Below are 25,346 nucleotides of genomic sequence, written 5' to 3'. Positions count from 1 at the left end.
CAATGTGTCACAAAAGCAGCAGTGTAAGTGTGCTTCTTTCAGCTAAATCACTAGAGTATCACTTTTCACCCTTATTAGTCACAGGGAGCCATAAACATGAGTTATGTTGAACAGCTGAAATTCTATTAAAAACACAAATTCATTTTTTTGGGTCAAAAGTCAGTCTCCAACAGTTTCACACGTCAGCCTCTTCAAAAAAAAAAAAAAAAAGTAGTAATTATCTATCTGCAGTTATACTTTCTTTTTACTGGGATCATCCACATCTAGTTAAGCTAGCTACTGTTCGTTGTAATCAGATGTACTAATACGGTCGCAACTAAGTGTTGCTAACTTTAACAACAAATTTAATACCTAAGATAAACGTTGCATGTCAATGAACTTGAAGAAAGTTTGAGTTAAATGTAGCCCAACTGACATTAGGTTACAGTAGCTAACGTTAGTGAAGTGTTGGTCACGTAAGCTATAGCTGCAATTAACCTATTGTCTGGAGTTATGGAGCTTACAACGCCTAGTTTTACTATGTTTTTCCTCATCTGCATATCATTCGCATATGATTATTCATCCACGTGATAACGTTTAACGGTAGGCTACAAGACACATTACATTAATAAAAATCAAGTAGTTGCCTATCCTTGCCTTGTTTTTGAATACATAAATCAAATAGTGTAAAATACATTTCAGAGAAAGTTTTTCTCAATCTTTTCCACTGGCCGAATTGTATTTTTAATTGATATTTTTAATGGAAACAGATAGGCCTTGGGCATTATTTGCACGAAACTATTTGCTCAGACAATCTGGTATTATCATGATAAGCAGTTATCTCTGTGGTTAAAACATTAAAACAAAGCATGCCAGAGGAAAAGTGTTCAAAAACATCGCATCCACAACAAATATTTCTATTGACTGAATTTGAATATAAAAATGTTGTAACTTCTCAGTAATGATTTCATGTTTAAGTGCTTAACTCCATTAATTTGAATGGCATATTTAATCTAAATGTTTATATCAGAAGTAAAACATAGTTTAAATCAATATTTTATTGATTTAAACTGTTATTTGCGTCAGTTTCACTAAACGGCCCAACGCGCTCGCTGGCGCGGACATTTAAGAAGGGATGGATATTTGCTTCAAGTGACAGGCTTGGTGAGTGAAATTATATTTGTATTATTTTTCTGTATATGTTAAATTTTCTTTAGATTTTCTGTCTAAAAGTGACCAAAAAGACACTTAACTCCAGCTCACCATCGGTGTCGCCAATTCCCTTTGTCTCCAGAATGTGCGTACGCACGGCTCAAAGTTTGCTTAAAGGTGCGCACATTCTCCCGTCAAGTTTGTTTTTTATAGATCACAACCTTTGCGTGGGAACTGGCGTACGTACGTTTCCAGCCCCGTTTTGTGCGTACGCACGCTTTATAAATGAGACCCCAGACCCTGATGAGTGTGTGAAGGAGGCTTAGGCCCCGTTTACACGATGGGAAAACGCAGATATTTCCCTGCATTTTGGCCTGTCATTTACACGAAAACGCCGTTTTTATCCCAGAAAACGATTATTTCTAAAAACTCCGGCCAAAGTGGAGATTTCTGAAACCACCGGTTATGTGTTGCCGTGTCAACTGGGAGAAACGGGGTTTTAGGTTCTCAAACGTCACATTATGCGCCAGAAAATGCTTACGTCATGTGAGCGCCCTATGTTTAGAATTTGTTTGGCTACTATTTGATCATGGATGCTGTTAAGGTGGTACTCATTTTTACTTTTGTGCAAACGCTTTTGGCCTCTTTGCATTTGCTTCGCTGTCTGTCCACACAAACGAACCTCACTCTGTTGTTTTGAAAGGAACAGGAAGTCGCTCGTGCTATTCATTGTCGTCGATTTTGAGGATTCTGATTGGCTTTGTAAAGGAATTTCCTCTATCCTGACTATCTGAAATAAAACTGTTGCGTCTACTCATCGACACAGAGCGTCTACAATCGACACTTAATAACCTTTATACTCTAGCTCTTGCGTCTTCAGTCGACAACTGGCCGAGTCTACTAACCTAACTTACTTGATTCCCTAAACTGACCTGCTGCGCAGCAGAAATGAACAGACAGACTTTCAGCAAATGTCCTCTAAATGCTTTAATAACGGCTGGGAGAGTCTTCGAGCAGTTCTCAGAGAACTCTCCCAAGAAGAATCAAGGCCGGAGGATCTCAGACAAATTCCATTGAGACATCCCACCGTAAAACACATATACAACAGTTTTTATAGTATAGAGGTATGACATAATGTCAGGCTGCATTACATAATTTCCCCACTATCTGATTGGTTCTACATATGCAAACCCCTCTGTTACTAGGTAAAGCAAACTCTGATCTTGTGGTGACTTCATCTGTAATCACAAGATTCTAACAGACTGTCTAGTTTCATTTCCCAAAACTAAGTTATTTTTACATACATACGCACATAGTCAAAGACACAAGTTTTCCATTGGTTTCGTACAGTACATCCTGTTCCAATGTTAGATGTTAAATAAGGTTAGATGTTATAAACATGGTTAGTTTAATATACAGTTTAAAATTTCTACGACAGCTTGCATGGCTTTATCCTTCTCCCTACACTGCCGCCCATAGGTTTGGCATTGTTATGATGTTGCTCGGTGGCGTATTTATGCGGGATGATGTAAACGACAACTTTTTTGTAAACGATGTTGTGTGCACGATGTTATTTTTTAAATCGGAGGGGGGGATATTCGTTTCTCTAAATACCTGGCTATGTGTAAATGTGGCCTTAAGTAGAGTGGAGCTGATGACGGTGAATGATGGCAGGTGTGAATGATTGATGAGTGTGTGAAGGTGGGAGCCAGGAAGGATCATGGGAAATGTAGTGCAGTGGTAACAGGACTGGTGACTAATGATTGTGACAGTATAGTTTTGTGACAGTTTTAGACAGTTACATATACATTGAAGCAGCAGTTTATTCCAAAATCCACCCCCTTCAGTAGGAACTATGAAAGGCTTATAATAAGAGGACATGGCAACACTGCAATGCACTCACACGCTGCTTCTCTGTTCTTTCTTTTTGCAAATAATGAAACCATTGAAAAATCAGGGTGACAAGATGTTCCAGAGTAAAAAGCATTTATTACACTTGAAAATATATAGCAAAGTCAAAATTAACAAATTAAAGACTCAAAGTAAATTAAAATAATAATGGAAAAAATGCTACTCAAATACATTAACAAAATATTTACTATAATTATTTACTTAACATATTTAATACTTCATTACTTAACACCACTGGACATGGACGGGGCTTTACCCTTTTGCAGCATCACAGAAGACAGCGTTCCAGAACGGCTTGATTGGAAGGAGTGGGTGGATTTTTAATTTTACAGAGTAGTTGTGTACACACTGCAGACACATAAAAATGTTCAAATACAATTTAAAGGTGAATTTTGCACAACAAGTTCCCTTTAAGGCTTACATGTTGATCAAAACTCTTTCCACACTGAGGACACGTGTCAGGCTTCTCTCCAAAATGTGTTCTCTTGTGGTTACTGAAGTTTCCCTTATGGTTGAAACATTTTCCACAATGATGGCATACGTAAGGCTTCTCTCCGGTGTGAACACTCATGTGATTTTTCAAGATTCCGTTCCTGGTGAAACTCTTTCCACACAGTTTGCAGGTGTACGGCTTTTCTCCCGTGTGAATTTTCATGTGCCTTATAAGGTTTCCTTTATGGGTGAAACCTATTTCACACTGTTGGCAGATGAAAGGCCTCTCTCCAGTGTGAACTCTCATGACTGTGAGGTTTGCATGTCCAGTGAAACTCTCTGGACACTGAAAGAATGGGAGAGAACTTCTAGCTGCCGTATTTTGAGCTCTTTCTCGTGAGGAAGTATTTTCAGCCCGTGGGCAACTAAAAGAGTTTTCTCCTGTTTTGAAATCATGATGTTTCTCAGATTGTTCTTTTTCTTCCCATTTATTCAGTACTTTACTCTCTTCTTTCAGCCTCATTAGGTCTAAGTTGAAATGAAAATGAAGTTAACCCCATTTTAATGTCACAAAGTACCAGACATTAAAATATTTAGACATGTAAAGCAGTGAATCAAGCAATAAATAAGTCATTATGTTAAAAACACCAGCATTTCTCCTGCTGAAACATTGAATAGTCACTGTTGCTGTCTGCATTTCTTTTTCATTTAAAGAGCTTTGAATAGGAAATAAAACGGTAACTTTAATAAGGATCAAATTACAGTTCTGCTGTGAGAATTAAACCAACCTGTTGGTTCCTCGGTATCTTCATGTTTCACTCTGAATGTTTCTTCAATCTTCACGTTTTCATGTTTCAGACTGAATGTTTCTTCAATCTTCACGTCTTCAATCTCCTCTTTAATAAAAGCCATCTTTATAATAGTGTCACGTGGATCTCAGTCGCTTCACCAGGAGTTTTTCTGTGTGTTTGTCCTGTTTAAGATGAGAGTAATTAACAGAAAGAAAAATACATCCACACTAAATCTCTGTGTGTCTCAATCAGCTCTAGTTCAGTAGTTCAGTTCACTGGTAAGAGTCAGTCAGAGTGATAGTTAATGTATTTAAATCACTTAGACTAAAAACACTCAAAAGTAGTGCTTCAAATTAACAAAACACAATTCACATAACGTTAGATACTTAATATTTAGGTATTTATGACTTATATGTGGTTTAGTAATGACTTGTAGATCACATTTTAATCGATTAGCCATGACACGTTTGTGTTTGTTGTTCACTTACTTTTACACTGTTTTGAACAGCAGTTTCGTCACGGTGTGGGTGATTCCCGCGCTTCGAATCAATGAATCATTTTGCGAAGCATTTGGTTCAATTGACTCGAAGTTTTGAACAGCTCCGTTCCTCTCATCGCTACTCGCGAATGTGTTATTGATTCATGATAATAGGCAGCGAAATGAGAAGCACTTTTCTCGTGTTCTCATTCTGTTACTGTGCATAGCCTGTAAAACTTTAAACCGATAGAAACAGTTCACTCAAATTTTCATGTTTCATGCTTAAACCACAAACCTTTCTTCAGTCGAATCACAACACAAGGAAGAGCGGTGCAGACTTATGACGTCATATGACCACACCAAAATAAAAGTCCTGTTTTCTATGCAATTTTAGACGCTGCAGTCTAAAATTTCTGTCATCTCTTTTATTATTTGTATAGGTTTTTTTTTTTTTTTTTAATGCTTTGTTGTAAAGCATGTTCAAATGTATGTTGTTCAATGATGTGCTGAAAATTTTAAGAAAACACTAGAATCAGATTTAATCTAAAATAAAAATCTTTAATGTGTGGGTGAAGAAACTATTTTATACCAGATATGAATTAGATTAAAAAAAAAATGCACAGTGACAAATGTGATTTAAAGAAAGAAAAAAAGAGTAAGAGTTTATAAAGCAGAGTTCATACTTTCTCATTTAGAAAAAAGTTAATTACAAAATTAATTTGAGTCTAAAAATACCTGAAAATATGTATTACATTTCTAGAAATGATGATTGTCCAAGCATCAATAGAAGATTCATATTCATAATATCTTCATAATCTTTCAACAGTAGTTATTGACATTATTTGGGTCACTTTTTCGATTTTAAAGCCAAACTGATAGATGGTGGATGATAAAAATGATAACCATAAAGCCATAAAAAAAGCTTATGTTTGTGGGTTGATGCTAAACTGCTAAATCTCTCCACACTCTCAAAAATATATTTGTATATATTTTAATAGTTTGTATTATTCTTCAAACGTCTTGTTTTATTCAATAGTTTTAGTACTATATTACAAAACAATGTTCCACTTTATATTAGGTATGGTTTAACTATAACATTATACTAATGTTAAAAAATGTTAGGTACAATGTACTTTTTGTGTTTATGTCGTATTGCAAAACAGTTTTGCTGCTATTTAGGTTGGATAATACGGTGGCCGAGAGAGCTCAACGCGCTGCAAACAGAAAAAAACGCATGCAAACAGAAAAAAACACATGCAAATAGAAAAAAACACATGCAAATAGAAAAAAACACCAGCGAATAAGAAAACATCTTCATCAGTTTTACAACTCACGTGCGTCCCAATACTCACAACACAACCAAATACGGAAACGCGCTGCAATTACAGAAACGCGCTGCAAAAGTTCACAACACAACCAAACAGAAACGCGCTGCAAATAGAACAGAACACAACGGAAATGTTTCCGGGGAACCCAATAAGTGACGGACGGACGGCTCGCGAGCTTTACCAGAGAGACGCGGGCTCTGGCTTTACCTATGCCCTACTCTCTTAAAAGGGCAGACGGCAGAGCCCTTGAATTGGGCACTTTGGAGGGAGCGGGGCACTTGTGTGCCATTATGTTGATGAAGGGAGCAACGAAAGACAACGTAATTTCCTCATTATTTTCACCTGGGATGTTCCCATGACAACGCAGCGCGTGTCCATCAGCTGAATAGCTGTTCTTACCAGAAATATAGTATTAATGCTGTTAACATAACTGTTGCAAATAAATATACATTTTATACAACAAAGTTTTTAAAATATGTGTTATATCTTTGTGTGAGTGTCTCAACTTTAAAACTTGCCGTCTCATATTTGGACCTATAGCTACATTCTAACATTTCTTACGAAACTTATTTTAACATAACATGACAAAATGTGTTCAATGTAACTGATGTATAGATTAATGTCTTTTCCTCGTTCTTTTTCTCTATCTTTTTTATTTATTTATTTATTTATTTTAGTCTTCAGCTCATTGTTCTTTTTAGTATTCTTATGACATTGAACATATCGCAAATACATTTTGTATATTGTATACAAAGTTGTATGTCATAAACGTGTCATCTTTGTATGTTTTGCAAAAAAATATAAAATAAATAATAATAATAAAAGTAGACAGCTGTAAGCACGTCCTAGCCGTCCGTCCGTCACTTATTGGGTTCCCTGGAAACATTTCCGTTGTGTTCTGTTCTATTTGCAGCGCGTTTCTGTTTGGTTGTGTTGTGAACTTTTGCAGCGCGTTTCTGTAATTGCAGCGCGTTTCCGTATTTGGTTGTGTTGTGAGTATTGGGACGCACGTGAGTTGTAAAACTGAAATGTTTTCTTATTCGCTGGTGTTTTTTTCTATTTGCATGTGTTTTTTTCTATTTGCATGTGTTTTTTTCTGTTTGCATGCGTTTTTTTCTGTTTGCATGTGTTTTCTTCATTTGCAGCGCGTTGAGCTCTCTCGGCCACCGTAGGATAACTTGCTGAGGACAATAAGTACATTAAAAAAGTATTTTAATTTTATGTCATTTAACCACTTTTACACTCACTGAATTTAGCTGAGCAGCGTGTGGGACATGTCAAAATCACATACATCCAATCAAAGAAAATGGTATAAAATCAGAAAAACACATTTCAAGAGACATATCATTGTACTTGTATGTGTGTAAGTGTTTGGCCATTTATAATAAAACCTCAGAATTTCATTATTTTGCATTATGTTCATGATGACTGAGCGATTCTGATGAGGACACCAAAGGCACTTTATAGTGATATTGACCCTAGAATCAGATTTAGTCTAAAAGAAAAATCTTTAATGTGTGGGTGAAGAAACCATTTTATACCAGATATGAATTAGATAAAAATGCAAATAGTGACAAATGTGATTTAAAAAAAAAAAAGAAAAGAAAAAGAGTAAGAGTTTATAAAGCAGAGTTCATACTTTCTCATTTTGAAAAAGGGGAACAAATAAAATTCATTTGAGTCTAAAAATACCTGAAAATATGTATTACATTTCTAGAAATGATGATTGTCCAAGCATCAATAGAAGATTCATATTCATAATATCTTCATAATCTTTCAACAATTATTGACATTATTTGGGTCACTTTTTTGATTTTAAAGCCAAACTGATAGATGGTTGATGATACAAATGAGGAGCTCTTTTCCAAAACGCTATAAATCTATTTAAATAGTTTTCAGGAAAATTGAATTTTTTCACCTAGACCCACACATTTTGTGAATATTCAATTTATCCTGTTAAAATGTTTGTTTTTTTTTGGCTCAGTATGAACATGTTGAACAATTATTATTAAATCAAACAACATTGTTGATGATAAATTCAAAGTTTTTTTTTTTTTTTTTTTTTAAACGCTATAAATCCATCCATTTTTTTTTCAAAATGCTATAAATCCAGGTTTGTCTTAAAAAAAAAAGAAAAAAAAAGAAAAGCAAGTCAGTTAGTAATAAATACATTGGCATTCAGTAAAGTGTCGAACCCATAAAAAGTAGAACCATTGTCCACTTTACATAAAACAATCCAGAAGATTTATCACGTTTAGGCTAAAAATAGGTTTGGCGCTTATCGCGGTTTGGAAAGGAACTGCATCTTGCAGTACATTTTAAACAAGGAAATATAGCGATTTGGCATGAAACGCTGATGGAGCAGTGAATAGGTTGAGTACACAACAAAATGACATGACGAACTCTTTTTTTTTTTTTTAAATGGCGTTTATCGCGTTTTGGAGAAGAGCTCTTCAAATGATAACCATAACACCGCCTTCACACTGTGCGAATGGCTCCGAACCGGGTCCGAACGAGTGCGGTGCGGAAAAAAATCGTGTCCGTTGGTCATCCGGATGCGTTCAAAAAACGCCTAGCCATCTGTCTCCGGTGAGTTTCTAGTCTGTCTCTATCCCCTTGATATTATATCACATAGATCACATCATTATAGATAATAGGCATTGTCTCAGCGTTTTTTCTTTTTCTATGCATAGCCCAGTATTTTGTAGCCTACAAAGACCAACTTTTTTTTTTTTTTTTGCCCAACTTAACCAATTAAAACCACACAGAACTGATTACATGATGGAATTGTATAAATGGGAAAATAATTTGACTTTTTCATCATCAAGTCATTTGGTTATTTCAATATTATTATAGTCTATTTTGTTAACTGTATTTCTATGAAGCTAAAACCTATTGCATTTTCTTCTTTTCGCCCTTAAACATGTAAGATGTCCTTGTGTAACTAGAAAGGTGTCCGCCAAATAAATGTATGTATTATTATTGTTATTGTTAATATTATAATTATTATTAATATTTTAATTATGTTCTTTCAGACATCTGGCGACTGGTGACTCCTACCACTCCCTCTCCTACCGCTTCCGAGTGGGCCGGAGCACTGTGTCTCTCTTTGTGCCTGAGGTGGCCAAAGCTATCTGGGAGGAGCTAGTGGATGTGTACATGCCTGTGCCAAAGGAGAGTGATTGGCAGGATATTGCAGAGCAGTTCCGGGTTAATCGTGACTTCCCCAATTGCGTAGGGGCCATTGATGGGAAGCATGTGAGGATCGTGGCACCACCCAATTCAGGCTCCCTTTTTTTAATTATAAAGGGACCTTCTCCATCGTGCTCCTTGCGGTTGTCGATGCCAACCTCTGCTTCCGCATTATTGATGTGGGTGTCTATGGTCGCGGGAGTGATGGAGGCACACTGAGGGAGTCTGCCTTTGGTCGTGCTCTCCAGGAAGGCACCTTGGGAGTCCCACCAGATGCCATCATCCCTGGAGCAGAGGATCTCGGGCCACTTCCTCACACCTTTGTGGGGGACGAAGCCTTCCCGTTGTGCCGTCACCTGATGCGTCCATATCCTGGAAGGAACCTCTGCAGACGCCGTCGGATGTTCAACTACCGCATGTCTCAGGCAAAAATGGTAGTAGAGCAAGCCTTCGGTGTGCTGCCAGGTTCAGGATCTACCATAGAGTGATGTGGCAGCATCCACACAATGTGGAGGTGTGCATGAAGGCAACTTGTGTCCTCCACAACCTTCTTTGCCGTGATGCCCCAACACGCCCCTATAGACCAAGGGAGAATCGAGCACCCAACCCACCCTCCAGTGTTGTCTTGCCCAGTGTCATCCGACAAGGTGCCAATAATTCCACCGCGGAGGCAGTTTGTGTCAGAGAGGCCTATACGACCTACTTTTCCTCTGAGGCGGGAGGTGTCCACCAACATGATCCTGTGTCATAATTACAGACAATGACCAAAAGGCCCTTTTAAGGGCCGACCACAATGTCATAAATTGCAATTCCATGTCAGTGTTGTGTCATTTCATTTGCTAACTAAATACAAATTTCAAGTAGAAAACTCATGTCATTAATTGTATGTAACATACAGTAAGTGTAAAGTATGCAAGTAATCACGTGCACTTTCTACATATGCCTTCTATTAGTGTTTTGTGTGTGTGTCGCAGTCTCTTCTAGCTCTCTCTCTTGCAAAAATAAACCACAGTACTGAATAATAGTTAAAGTGAACTTTATTATACTAATGATACTTCTGTGTGTGTGTGTGTGTGTGTGTGTGTGTGTGTGTGTGTGTGTGTGCGTTCAGCTCCACCAGATGCACCAGATTCTGTAAAACATGTTACACATTATCAATGCCATTGTGGAGAACATTCACAACAAAATACTTACACTCAAATTCAGCTTCATATATCAGCTGGTGCATTTTCAGCTTCGTAGCAGCGGATGGACATCGTTTTTAGGGCGGGGAGCTGGCTGTCCAAGAAGGCCTGGTCTGGGTCTTTCTCCTGTGTTGGTGGTTGATTGGCAGATTCTATTGCAGTCACAATCATCTGCTCAAACGCTGAGGGGCTTGCAGAGACAACCCGCCGCCTACGCCTGCGCTCCCCTGACAGGTCTGGTGTGCCCTCTATTTCGTGTGGGCGCACGCTCTCCTGTGAGTGATCTGTATCTGTGACTCTATCTCTCCTGTGAGACCTCTCCCTCCTGGGTCTCTCTCTCTGTCTTAGTAAGGTTGGAGGTTGTCCTCCGTGGCGTGATAAACGGCAGGAGGAAGGACATAATCTGGGCATAACGCCCGGGCCTCTTCTGAGAGGCAGCAGTCCCGCTCACCCGCCTGGACTGGTCCTCCCTCCTATACCGAACATAGGCATCACGGAGGTCCCTCCACTTTTTTTTTTACATCCTCCACTGAAAAGCACAGACAATGTTCAGCACATTTTAATTAATTAATTCATCTGTGTGAACTGAACTTTGAACTAGTTCAAAAAATAAATAAAAATCAGAAAACTTAACAGGATTTGTTTGAAAGTCAGAACTTGTTCTCTACACTACACTCACAAGCTTGTGTTTTGTTTTTTGTCAAAGATGTTATAATCTTTAACAAAATGTTTGACAAGCAAATGTACACAAAAGACAAGTCTCGCGCATGGATAATAGGTAATACTAATAGCATTAATAATAATGCGGCTGTCCGCAAGGAGCCTCCGCGCGCACCCCCGATGACGATTTTTACGTCACGCGGACCCTCGCGCCCTCACGGTCGCGGAAAGTATAACAGAGGCTTAAGCCATAAAAAGATGTTTGAGGGTTGATGCTAAACTCTTTTAGTACTATATTACAAAACAAGGTTCCGCTTTATATTAGGTATGGTTTAACTATAACATTATACTAATGTTAAAAAATGTTAGGTACAATGTACTTTTTGTGTTTGTGTCGTATTGCAAAACAGTTTTGCTGCTATTTAGGTTGGATATGGTTACGTTTATTTAATATGAAACTGAAAATAGACCAAACATATGAGTATGTTTGGATTTTTAGTGTTAAGTATTGTAGACTATTAAGTAATCTTTCTACCAAAGTAAATCACAAAATGAAAAAACTGTCAAAAACAACCTGGGGGTGAGTTAATTAATCAGGAACTAAAGTTTTTTATAAAACTAAAAAGTATTTATTTTTTTAGCTTGTGGTTGTCCAATACCAGACACTACATGGCAATAAGCTGCAACTTGATTTAATGCTCATTTATTTTTTCTGTATTTTTCGGCCCTAATGACTGAAGTGTTACGATCTCAAGAGGTCATTAAACAACAGATGATTATGATTCTTAAAAATCAACATAAATAAGGTGAATATTAATGGTCACAGAATAATGGTCACCAGATATCCATACATTTGATCTCCCCAAGTTATGTGCTGAACAGGAGTGGCATTGTTTCGTTCTGCCACAACAATAACCCATTCAAGGATAGTTAACCAAATTCATCCATGGCCATCATTTTATTGGGCATATTCTGCCCTGTGGGCCAGAGAACCATGCATTTTTGTCTGCCTCAGCAGCTTGTGAACTGAATGGGGAACATATATATTGTCAGGAGTGGAATACTTCCAATTTTGAACGGTAACAACTTTGACGACAACAGAAGCTACTGAACCTAGACACACTGTGGCATTCCCCTTGCGACAGTGTCTAAACGTTAGGATATCACTTGTCCCATGCAGTCGTCATGAGATTCAGTTTAACACAGTGATCGTAAAACTAACTTTTCAAAATCAAATGGATTAAACTCTTAAAATAATAACTGTATAGACCAACAGTTGCAGTTGAGAGAGACTATTTTAATTTCTCAAATTCAATTTGTCATTCATTGTGCAATTTCAATAAGCTCATTACTCATAAGCTATTTAAAAGAAGATTGGAGATCTCCACACAATCTTGGATCCATGGCCAAAAAGAAAACAACATTTCCATCTCGTACCCCTGGTTATGACAGCATGTGTGATTTCAGAAGTTTGGCATTTTAGATTTATTGTTTTTATTGAATCAAGAAAATGATCTTTTAACGAAATGGAGTGACCGATATTGTTGCTTTTTTAGCCACAATTTCCTTTTCCAGAGAATTTTGCATAGTCAATAATCTATTTGTGCTTTTACCCCTAGTTTGGTTAATGTCATTACCATCACTGCCAATTCCAGCCCCAGTTTTAACAGTGAGTCAAACTTGCTTTACCTTCATTTGGATGACAGTAGGGCTGGACTGGTACATAATTGAAAGCAGATAGTTAGTTTCAGAGTGTTAGTTTAACAGAGGATACAAAGAATTGCTGTGAATAATCGTGAATAATCAAGTTAATATGATAATTAATAATATTTGAAGTGGTCTCTGTAGTGATTATTGAAAATGCAGCAAGGGATGGAAGTCATTCTGTGTGGGTCATCATTCAGTTGAACTTGTTGGGCTGATACGTTGGATCGTCAGCCTGTGATGGCACTCAAAGGCCTGGTGTTGTGGTGTATGGGCTCCGTTGTTTCTCTCCTCGGTCTGGCTTTTGATCTAGCCTGGTCCTACCAGACTCGCGTATATTTCATTTGTACAAAGAGTCTGGCCTCTCTCCATTGACAAGCGTTAACTTCCTTGAAGGCGGTTACTCTGTTGAAGTTTAAAACTATTGGATCCGCCCAGAGCCACTCTGGATCTGCCATAACCAATCGCTAACGTTTGGTCGTGACGTAACCCTAGAACTCAAACTAGCGCACAACCTCAATGTCATCGTTCTCAGCCACTCCCTCTGTTCGCTGATTGGACTAGTAAAAATTTGTCCGGAGAAAACCCATGAATATACCGCAAACCCAGACGGAGTACTGAAAGAAAATGAAAATTGAGCGGATGTATGTAAGAGGGCGGAGCCAGACTACTTTTGATCCACCCTGCCACTGCATAATGCATGGCAAAATTGTCCTTAAGAAAAGTTAAATTTTGTAGTTTTCTATTAAACATTGAACATAAAACTATCAATTTGCCACTTCTATAATTCAAAGTGACATCAAAAACCTCAAATCCCTTTACTCTAAGACTATACATGTCATAATCAGCTGCTGGGTCATTATTTAGTAGAACAAAATAATGACGTTTTTCTCTTTTATTCACTCTGATAAGCAATTTAAATCAGTGCATTGATGGAGTGCTGTTTTTTTTTTTCTACACTAAATGTAGAAAATATTTAATCAAAATATTTTTTTGATTTAAAACAACTTTTCACAAATATTTTACCAAATCACATATGTAAATAACTACAAAGTGTCTTCATGTTCTGTTTTCGCTGGAGGAAAACAATAGAGTGATGAGAGGTGATTCGTGAACGCAGCAAAAACTTGGTACCAGCAAGTGTCGGTACGCAAGAAAAAGTGAGTACGCTACACACTTCGAGCACTGAATCATACACATTACAACATTAGCAATATGTTAACCGAGTCAATTCGAGCCTTTTCCCTGCGGCTGACTGATATCTTCTGTGTTACTGCTGTCACTGAATGATGGGCGGTCGGTCGGTCGAGCCAGATAATTTTCATGGCCCCCAAAATATTTTTGAACATGCAGTATGTAAGGGATATTACATATTCCGCATACTCCGCTTTGCGTCGGGGTCCTGGTCAGCCTGTCGGGGGTGTATTCGCTATAACAACCGCCTCGCTCTACATTATCCTGCTTATTACATGGCTATCTACCAAATAAATCAATAATTTGACACAAAATATTGATTTAAAAAGGAGTTTATTGATTTAAAAACGATTGTATTGCTTCCGCTAAAGAAATAGTCCATTCCGTCTCTACGGTTAGAATCCTGCGTCCATAGCAACGCTCTGTTTTTCATGGCAACGGTGTGTTATACTTAGCAGCAGTCAAGAAATAACAGACCGCATTGAGAAAAGCTGAGAAAATCACATTTTACGTTTAGGATTTTTCTACAAAAGTTTATGATACTTGCACGTTTTGTCCATTTTCACAGATGAACAACTTTTATGAATTTTGAAGCCTAAATGTAGTTGCCAGAAGTAAAATGCTAAAGTTAGGCTATAAATGAACTACACCACAGTCCCACGTATTAAACGTAACCATCACAGAGCTTCCGACAACTTTATCTAAAAATATTTCCCCAGAAAGTTTGAGTTAAAATAGTTTATAAGAGCTAATTGTATTATTGTAAGCATGAGGCTGTAAAAGTGAACTGAACTCATCTTTTGTCGTGATGATGTTTAATCTCTCCGACAGCCCCATTTAGCCACTTGTTAGCAACCGCTTTTTTCAGGACGCATAACAGCTAATTAAAAAAATCACAAGTGGGGTAACACTGATGTATTTTATGTTGTGAATAAAACGTTAAAGTGTCTGGAGCTTGTGTTCAACACAGACCTTATTTCAGCCATATAAATAAAAGGTTTGTGTGTTTTAGCCTACAAAGTGATATCATACCTACAGGATTCTTATTACAGTCAAACATGCACTCTCTCAAATTCACAATTGCTTTATCGGCATGACTGTGAACAGTGGTGGAAATGGGCAAAATTCACTGGGCGGACTCTATTTTGAAAAACAAAAATAGAGGTGATCTGGCTTTAGATGACCTTTCAGATGTTTAAAAACCTTTATAATCTATAATAACTAAATGATATAAATTATTTATTTTATGTTTCATTTAACCTCCTGGGGTCAGCTATTGCAAATAATAAAAACAAAACGTAGTGTTTTTCGTAAAATAAAATATAAATAAACATGATGCGTTGTCCCGTCTCTCTCAAAGTGAAGTTCATTCAGAAATGCGACAGAAAATGATCTGTAACTCCGCGAATGCTTGTCACTGTGGCATGAAACGTTTCTTTACAAAGCTTGAAGTCTCCATTTTTAAATGATGTAAACCATATAAAAAACAAATATTCTCTGTTTAAGTAATCCGTATGAAACGGCATGTACAGTTTCTCCAGTCCGAGCTAATTAACTCTAATGTGACCACACCCACACGCGCATGAGCGATTGGCATGCAAATGATCCACGTGGAGGAACGCAGAGCTGTTAACGGACTCATTACCTCAAAAACAAGTACCGTATTCCTGTTTTTCCTCGAGTTTGGAAGACTGTGTTTGTGCTCAATGTGCTGTGCTGTTTACCTTGGATTTACCTCAGAAGAATAAGAAGAATACGATTTGAGTATTTATGAGAACGATTTTTAAGGTAAGACGCTCATAATAGTAGCATGTTATTGTTGCATAAACTACATTGTGTAGCTACTAGTTAAACTGATGCCAGACTAAAATGTACGTTATGAAATGTGATATGAGTAAAAACATGAAGCCTAATGCTAAATGTATATGTACGACAAGAGAATGTTTTTATATGTTCGATAATAAAACAGCACGATATAAAAGTAGGCTAGTATGAGTGTTTACTCTATGGTGAATATTATAATGTTTAGACCAGTGTTTACTGTTAAATACGGTGTTTGTGGATATCTGCTCAAACATAGATATTTATAATATGGTAAAATGATATGTTAATGTTTTTAAACATGCAAAGGTGAATCCAGTTGTAAGAGGGAATGAGACAAGAAGTTCTCAGTGTATTGAAACTATTCAACATTGCAAGCAACACTAGATATTGCAAACTACAGAAGATGAATGATGCAACATGCATCTAATTTAAGAGTATGTGACAGGGTAATAGAACAAAAGCATAAAATGTCCACAAAAAGAAAATCTCTGAAATAACAATTTGATGAATCTGTCCAATATGAACATTGAGAACAGCCCCAAGTTCTCTTTCATCCAAGCAGGTTGTCACCACCACAGGCAACAGCAACCAGCTATCTAAAGAATAACAGAAAGACATATGCTATTTAAATTCACATTTTACTTTCCATTTACTTTGTTTAAAAAAAAGACAGTTTTACTTAGAATTACCAATTAAAAGAGTGACCAGATGGCCTTTTTCTCCTTCACGTTCCCCTTCTCTCTCTTCCTACAGGCTAAGTGGTCAGCACTCTGTCGTTCTCTCAGCAGCCACAACTTCACATAGCTCATGGGCTCGAACTGTGCCAATGGTGGCCCATTGCGGCTCAGGAAAAGGATGCTGCTCAGTCTACCAATCCCAAGAGAGCTCCTAAGTGGAGTAAGGGTGGTATTCATAGAACTAAATCCTCTCTCACATTCTGCAGTGGACTCAGCAACTGATTCAAGTGCAGTGACAAGTGGTTTCAAATCCTCTGGGACTGCTTTTCCACCACTCTCCTTGTACTCCCTGAAACCATTAATTGCAGGTCTTTCCGGGAGGTGCAACCTCTTGCACATCGAAACCACCTCTGCTTCGCCATACAGAATATCGTAATCATCAGGCCAGTATCTTGGGTAGATGGTCCTGCAGGATGACAATATGTCATCATATTCAGAGACATGAGTAGAAGACCCACCATGTGGCATTTTAGAGGCTGATGTTGTCATTAGTCTTTTCCTAAGAGAAGATGCCAGACTGTCGTAAAACTTTTGAGCATTTATGGCAACATCTACCATTCTCCCTGGATGAAGTGCCACACCCTGGAACTCTGCCTTCTCTGCAGCTTCTGAAGCAGTTCTTGCAAACTCTCCCTGTCTTCCCTTAGCATGTGCTTCAAACACCTTGACCTTCGGACAGACCAATGAGTGAGCCAGAGGAAGAGTAATGGTGTTACTCTGCAACATGAGTGACAGCTCTGATAACTCTATTAGAGCATCTCTCATTACTCCAAGGTTCCTGACAAAGGCTTTTGCAGTAAGTCTAGCTGCAAGTCCTTTGTACATGTTTTGTTCACGTCCATCTCTGCGAGGATCTTGGGCTGCTCTCTGAAAGTCAAGTCAAGTCAAGTCATTTTCATTTATATAGCGCTTTTAACAATGTAGATTGTCTCAAAGCAGCTTTACAGAGATAAATGTATAATTTAACGTAAGATTGTTTTGGCTTTGTAGCGGTTCTTTAATAAAGTTATTTTCCAGCTAAAGTTAGTTTTGATTGATTCGCTTCCGTCGCAACGATCATTTGTTTTTAAATTAGGGCCGCCAAGACGACACCATTCTCTCTACACAGACTTTAAACGCGAACCTGTGAGAAACGCTGATGGCGTTCAGATGCGCATTAAGAACGGGTTCTATAGTTATGTGCGTTTGAATATATGTGTGCAGGTTTGGAATTCCCTACAAACCAAACCTAAACAAATTACTGGTGTTTCCTTATAGTTTTGATTCAGAATTTAATTTTATTTTATCAATTCGGGGTAGATACGCAAATTGAGTTTTCCCGACGACGCGTTATCTGTAGAGTGGGAAAGGGATCCTCCATAGGGAGAGACTAGTTGGCACTTCAGCACTGCGTTGACACCGGGTCCAGGCGAAGGTCCTTCATCAGATCTGGAAACGGCCTGGATCCGGCAGGCTGCGGGAAAACCTTGGGATAAACAAAGACACTAAAATTAGCGTAGATGCCATTCTTCTCATGATGTAACAAGTACATCAGGATTTATGGGAAGTGTTCCCGGTTCCAGCTGACCTAATCTATGCAGCCTAATATTGAATTATAGAAGTCTATAATGTATTATGTCAAAGAGATGTGTCTTTAATCTAGATTTGAACTGACAGAGTGTGTCTGCTTCCCGGACAATGGTAGAAAGGCTGTTCCAAAGTTTTGGTGCTAAATAGGAAAAGGATCTACCGCCAGCAGTTGATTTTGTCAGTTTTAAGACGCATTTTTTATTATCACTTTTTTATTAATGTTTTACTCTACAGTTGTGCAGTTTTGGGGGGATACAGTACAGGTCAAAAGTTTGGAAACATTACTATTTTTAATGTTTTTGAAAGAAGTTTCTTCTGCTCATCAAGCCTGCTTGTTGATTATTTGATCAAAAATACAGAAAAAAATGTAATATTGTGATATATTATTACAATTTAAAATAATTTGTTTCTAATTTATTGTACTTTAAATTATCATTTATTTCTGTGATGCAAAGCTGAATTTTCAGCATCATTACTCCATTCTTCAGTGTCACATGTGACATCCGGTCTATCACATGATCCTTTAGAAATCCTTCTAATATGATGATTTATTATGAGTGTTGGAAACAGTTCTGCTGTAATGTGTGTGTGTGTGTGTGTGTGTGTGTATGTATATATATATATATATATATATATATATATATATATATGCTAAATCATGAACACAATGACAGGGTGAAATGGGCTGTGATGCATGGGGCGCCAGGTAAAATCTTGCCTAGGGCAGCAAATTGGTCAGGGCCGGCCCTGGACTCCAGATACACGGCCTATCATATTTGATGCACCATCTGAGGTGAAAGAGATCCAGTTGCGTTTGAGAAACTCCTCTGGAAAGTGCTGTTGCAGACACTGCAAAAGTGAACTTGTAATGGACTTTGCTGTTGTTGAGGTTAAAGCAAGTATTTCAAGTATTACAGTTGTGGGTGGGTTTGAGCCAATCACACATCTAAGACTGACAATTAATACAGTCAGATGGCTTGCTGTAGTTGACTCATCAATAAGCACTCCCATTTTTGAATCATTTTCAGTTATGTGTGTCACCAGTTTTTTCTAATTTCTTCTCCGATAAACTCACATATGTCCCCACAGCTTTTTCTGGACTGAAGCACACCTCCCAATGTAATACCATTGGCTTCCTGGAGATCAACTAAGTCCTCCATTAGGCTAAAGGGCTGCTGGTTTTTGCAAATCATTTATGCTGTTCTGAAAATTTTGTTTGTGTTCTCTTCCAAATGTGCATTCTGTCTTTGAACACTGGACTCTAAGTAACCCTCCTTTGCTTTTCTCATGATGTCATCAGCAGTCTTATGTCCATGGCTTCCTTTATGTTGCCAGATTTTGTTCCGATGTGATGCCATTTGTGCCTCCCTTGTGTCTCCACTACTGCATATTTGAAAGTCCAACCATTCTTTGGCCAACCTTGATCCCTTCATATGATGGTGTAATCCTAATCTTCCTATACTACCACACGCATCACATCCAAGCTTGCCATTTCTGTTCTTTAGCCACGGATGGCCTTTACAGAAAGAGTTGAACTGCTCCTCTGTCCAGCAGCTGGGGAGAATGCAACCTGTATTGCTGGAAGTTCCCTGATCTTCACTTTCTCTAGACTGTTCAGGTTGTTCTTTATTCTGCTCATTTTCCTCCTCATTCTTGTCCTTTTTTTCCATATCATCAATCCTCTGCCTTTTCAGTCGTAGCTTTTTTGACAGGTGGTCCAAAGTAATTAAAAAATTTATTTTCATCCTGTCTAACTGACTATCTCCTTCTACGGAAGAGGATTAGGGCCAAGCAATAATAAAAAAAATAAAACCATCTCGAGATTAAAGTCATTATAATGCGAGATTAAACTCGTTAAATTTCGAGAAAAAAAGTCGAAATACAATCTTGAGAATAAACTCATTACATTTTGAGAATAAAGTCGTTGTGTTTCGAGAAAAAAATCGTTAAATTTCAAGAAAAAACTCGAAATACAATCTTGAGAATAAACTCATTAAATTTCGAGAATAAAGTCGTTGTGTTTCGAGAAAAAAACGAGTTAAATTTAGAGAAAAAAAATCGAAATAATCGTGAGAATAAACTCATTAAATTTCGAGAATAAAGTCAAAATTAAATGTAGGGAATAACGCATTCGATCAGTGTTCATAGCCTGATATCAACCTCATCGAGGTTTCTGGTTTCCCAGGATACCATAAGACACATTATTAATCGTTGTTGGTTGTGTACGCCCCCATCCACAGAATGTAAGGACCATCTATACAGCCATTAATGGCAATGCCTTACGGTTTTAATTTATCATAGCTGTACATATGCCAGAGTGCATTTGGGCCAGCGCAAGTGTACTGGCGTCTTCTCTAGCGTCTGTTGGACAAAAGCGCATCGCGCATATTGGACTGATTTTTTCTTCTAAAAAGACCTAGCCGACCTAGACCTAAGAATGTTATATTCTTTGTTACTGAAAGAAAGTCTAAAATATAGCTTGACTTACGTTAAGTGATCCAACTCTGCCATGTCCTCTATCAGTAGGCTATGAACACTGATCGAATGCGTTATTCTCTACATTTCATTTCGACTTTTTTTCTCGAAACACAACAACTTTATTCTCGAAATTTAATGAGTTTATTCTCACGATTATTTCGAGTTTTTTTCTCGAAATTTAACAAGTTTTTTCTCAAAACACAACGACTTTATTCTCAAAATGTAATGAGTTTATTCTCAAGATTGTATTTCGACTTTTTTTCTCAAATTTAACCTCGTTAATTTTTAATCTTTTAAAATTTAGTTTAATCTCGCATTATAGTGACTTTAATCTCGAGATGGTTTTATTTTTTTATTATTGCTTGGCCCTAATCCTCTTCCGTATCCTTCAAACTCTTCTCTATCTTTCTGTCGGTTTTTTTTTTTTTTTTTTTACTATCAATAAAAATAAGGGTGGCAAACTGTCAATTTGTGAATGTCATTTTATTTGAAGAACAAAATACATTTATTTACAAATATTTAATCAGAATGTTAGATATTTAAATTTGAATAAGAGGAAAAATCTGAAATGAAATGAATGAATGAATACATCAGTCATACAGTGCTATTGTGACTGTAAAGTGCCAAGTAACAAAAGGTTGATGATACGCAACAACATAATGATCGAAATAAACTCCTGCTGGGGGGTCATTTGGAATATTTCAAATTTATGTGGGAAAAGGATACACAAGTGAGGCATGGTTACATTAATATTGTTTTGAAAGTTTAAAAATTTAGATTCAGATTAGCCCTAAAACATGTATAGTTTTTTGTCAGTGTTTATTTAAAACATCCAATTATGCAGAATTATATGATGTCAATATTTAATTGAATACAATATATACTGTAGGGTATGAATTTACCCCTAAATACCCATATTGTTTCAAAATGCTAACTGCAAATCCACCTTTCACTGCCTGGAATTCAGTTGTTTCTATGAATTGCAGTGATCCATTTGCGTAGCTTTCGCCATTCTATAAAAAATATACTTCAGATTTGTTGTCAAATCTAATTGTGCAGTCAATCGTAAAGCTCTTTCCCTTTTTAGATCTGTTTTTCAAACAAATGCTGCCACTCAGTCTTTTATGGGGATTTATGGTATTTCTATTATTTATTTGCCAAAACAAAAACTTTTATGATCAAAGACTTTTACCTACAACCACTATGGCTCCAGAGGATTACTCAATGTGTTTTATCTCTTTTAGATTTAGGTTTAGACATTTCTAAAATCATTATTATATCAATACAATTTTGTTTTTGATGTAGCTGATTTATCTTTTTTAACAAATTATGTAAGAGAGAGCCACTTCACCATTCTTTTCTGTGTGATTTTGAGGAGGGGGGAGCTCGGGAGGAGGGAGGAGGGGGTCTGGGGTATTATTTAAATAAAATAGTATTTACAAAGAGTTTAGCCTAAATTGATTACCTCACAACAAGGCTACAATTAGCCACAAAAACTTCTTTCTTTTTTTCTTTATTCCCTTAAATGCCTATTAATCAATAGCTAAAATAACACATTAGCTTGAAAACCCCTACAATTAATAAACAAACATTATAGACCGTTCTTATTTATTCATACAGTATTACATTACCAGTAGATAGTATTTAATAGATTTCACTTTGTAACTGTTAAACACATTTGCAGTTGGTTTGTAAAAGGTATCATCATTACATGATTGGCCTGTATTACATTTACAGTTTTGACCAGCATGTGTCGCCATTTGTGTGTATTTTGTGCATCTCACGCATGTATTTCTGGATTAGCGTTTCTGGATCTGTTACCGTTTTTTTTTTTTTTTTTCACTTGATACGTGTAACGGCAATTCGATTTTGAAGTCCGAAAAGCTCTTTTCTAACAAAACAACCGGTTAATTTTAAGATGGCCATTTTTTTTTTAATTTTAGACCGGATCATTTCAGCTATGTTAACAGCTTACCCATACGAAAGTTTCTGTTATGACATCTGTTAAAGTAACGGTTTCTATTCAGATTTTCGAACAATATTACAGTTAATCATCCAAGATTATTTATTTACCTCAAGCGGTCTGTTTTGAAGTTCTGTGAGTAGTAAGAAAGACGCGCACTGATAGAGAAGCATTTCCATTGGCTGCAGTCTGCAGGCATTGGCCAATAACAAAAGACGACATAGCGCAGCCAATTTTACAGAATGCCATTGATAAATATCAATATCCCTAGTTTTTATTATCATATATTGTGCTACGTTTATGTAGCTATTATATTGTAGATAAAATATAGTAATCGTTACAATGTCCACAAATGTTTTTTTTTTACTGGAACGCCGTCCCCCCTCGAAATTCACTCCCCACACTCCATCCCCCCGCATTTCACTAAAACACAAACATTTTCAATAATTAGGCAGACTGTGAGGCAAACTGATTTTTTCACACGTTAATGTCACACTGGAGAGTTGAGACTGCCGCTCTGAAATGATCATATCCAGACGCCGTGGAATTTTGAAAAGTGCGACTCGTAGTGTCGCACACTAACTAGCTGTGGTCAGCCTATTCCTCCTTATTGTTTTCGTTGCAGTCACTGCTGAAAATCCCGACTCGTAAAGATAGGTAGTGCTAAATGGCAAGAGAAACTTTGTTGCACGATCTGCGAGCTGTGGATATTCGTTTCTGGTTTGAATCCAAGGAATGAAAATACGATTTGTTGGAGGACCGGCTAAGTTTACATGCACAACTTTTGTTCCTCTCTCTCCTGCCCACAGTCTTCTGGGGGAAGGGGAGGTAAACAGAGGGAGAAAAGAGGGGTAGGGAGAAAAAAAGGGAAAAAAGAAAACCATTGGTCAAAGGTTATCCGTCTCGTCATCATGTGCCTTGGCAATATCGTTTGATTTGCTGATTGGAATGTTGCCAATTTCAAGACCACTGTCCTCCTCCTTACTGGACCACTCAGCATCAACCAGGGGCAGACTGTCCATCTGTGCGCTGGCCAATGTGGGCCGGGGTCCACCCGGTACACAAATAAATATAATTTTTTGAAATGACGTAAATCATATTAATATTATTACATCTCTACGCGGGCGTGGCCGACAAGGATTGTGTTTTGGTGTTTTGTGTGCATGTGAGTGTATTGCCCTCCCTCCCTGTTAATTAGTTTGGTCTATAAATAAAATTATTATATATTATTATATGATATAAAGTTGGTGTGACTTTGGAAGTTTGACATTCATCAGAGATTCAGCTCCGAAACTCTTCAATACATCAGTAACGATTTGGCATAAGAATGAAAATCAGGTTGTGTTCAAACTGTTTTAAAATGTAGACGAGAACACACAGTGTAGTTTATGTGTTTTAATCCGCTTTACTGTATCGCAACCTATACATCTTGTAATGTATAACTGCAGACAGGAACCGTCTACAAAGTATAAAACCAAGAGGAAAAACGCTCAATTGTTCCATACATATGCTTTAATCTTTTAAAAAAGGTGCTCAAACTGTGCACACACAGCCTTTAAACACACACACTCAATCTCACCTGGTAAAAACACCGTAAATGTTATACATTGGAAAGGATAAAATGAATGGTAATAGTAATGTTATTAAGACAAAGAAGTTTTACATTGATTAAAAAACCTTAATATTCAATCTCAAAATTAAAATAGTGTGTTATTTTGTTAAAATAGCTAAATAACCGCTTTCAGTTTGTTTAACTGTCATAAGTGATGCAAAAACAATGCTACTGAGATTCAGATGTGCAAATAAATGTATGTAAAATACATTTTTCTTTTCTGAATATAGAGGGTGTGTGTTGTTGCTGTTTCCGAGAAGAACATTTTGATGTTGTCTATTCACAGAATCACAGCACAAGGTGTGCGCTATTGATATTCAAAGACAGACATAAACTCATTGAAAATAAAAAAGAAATTCTTACTGAACTTCAAATGCTGTGTGTTGTTACTGGTAAATAGAAGAACAATTTTGTGTTTGTGTTATTCATAAAACTACAGCATAACACGTATTATTGAAAGCAGAAATTGGGAAAAGTCTTACAAAGCCTCCTAAAGAGTGTGTGCAGTTTTACTGCCCCCTAGAGGAACATGTTGCAATTGTTTTGACCGAGTTTGATATTCAAATTTTTTCTGAACTTCAAAGGGTGTGTCTTGTTACTTGGACCTAAAATATTATTTCCACGCAGCTATTTTTCTCATTTGTAATCCAGGATAAATGCTATTGAATTAAATTCAAACCTGATGATAAATTCTTTTCAAATTAATTTATTATTATTGTTATTATTATTATTATTATTTTCTCAAATTGAAATTATATTGTTCCCCACACCTGTAGGAGGCAGTATGTCATAATGGCACATATAAATTGAAATGTTAGAAGAATAAGCTTTTGTTTCTCAAATAATCTAACAAACATGGGTAAATATAAAAAAGGACACAAATTAAGAAACAAAGACCTATGGACAGATGCTGGTGGAAGGGATGCTGTTATAAAAGCATTTATTTTACACAACATCAGTAAAAAAGAAAAAATCTCCTCAGAAACATGGTCATTGATCTTGCTATGGTTATTTTTCAAATGACAAACTGTGCAAATGGTTGATGGTGATATGGAAGAACAAAAGGCGAGGTATATGTACTGAAGTCCTTTGTAAAGGTAAGATAGAGTGTTAAATAAGTTTTCATAATCAGGTGTTACAAGTGGATCATCGTTCAGC

General features: G+C 37.0%; 1 long non-coding RNA gene across 1 annotated transcript; it reads right to left on the bottom strand.

Moving 5' to 3' along the window:
* Positions 1 to 3,102: 3,102 nt before the first annotated feature.
* On the bottom strand, positions 3,103 to 5,073 carry LOC311290089. The gene is made up of 3 exons (XR_014627310.1): positions 4,754 to 5,073; positions 4,263 to 4,447; positions 3,103 to 4,002 (listed from the first exon to the last, which is right to left on the bottom strand). It is a non-coding gene; the product is annotated as an uncharacterized lncRNA (long non-coding RNA).
* Positions 5,074 to 25,346: the final 20,273 nt, after the last annotated feature.

This window comes from Rutilus rutilus, assembly GCF_951802725.1.
Source record: "Rutilus rutilus genome assembly, chromosome: 4".
Classification (NCBI taxonomy): Eukaryota; Metazoa; Chordata; class Actinopteri; order Cypriniformes; family Leuciscidae; genus Rutilus; species Rutilus rutilus.
Note: the sequence above shows the minus strand (reverse complement) of the source record. Positions and strands in the feature narration are given on the sequence as shown.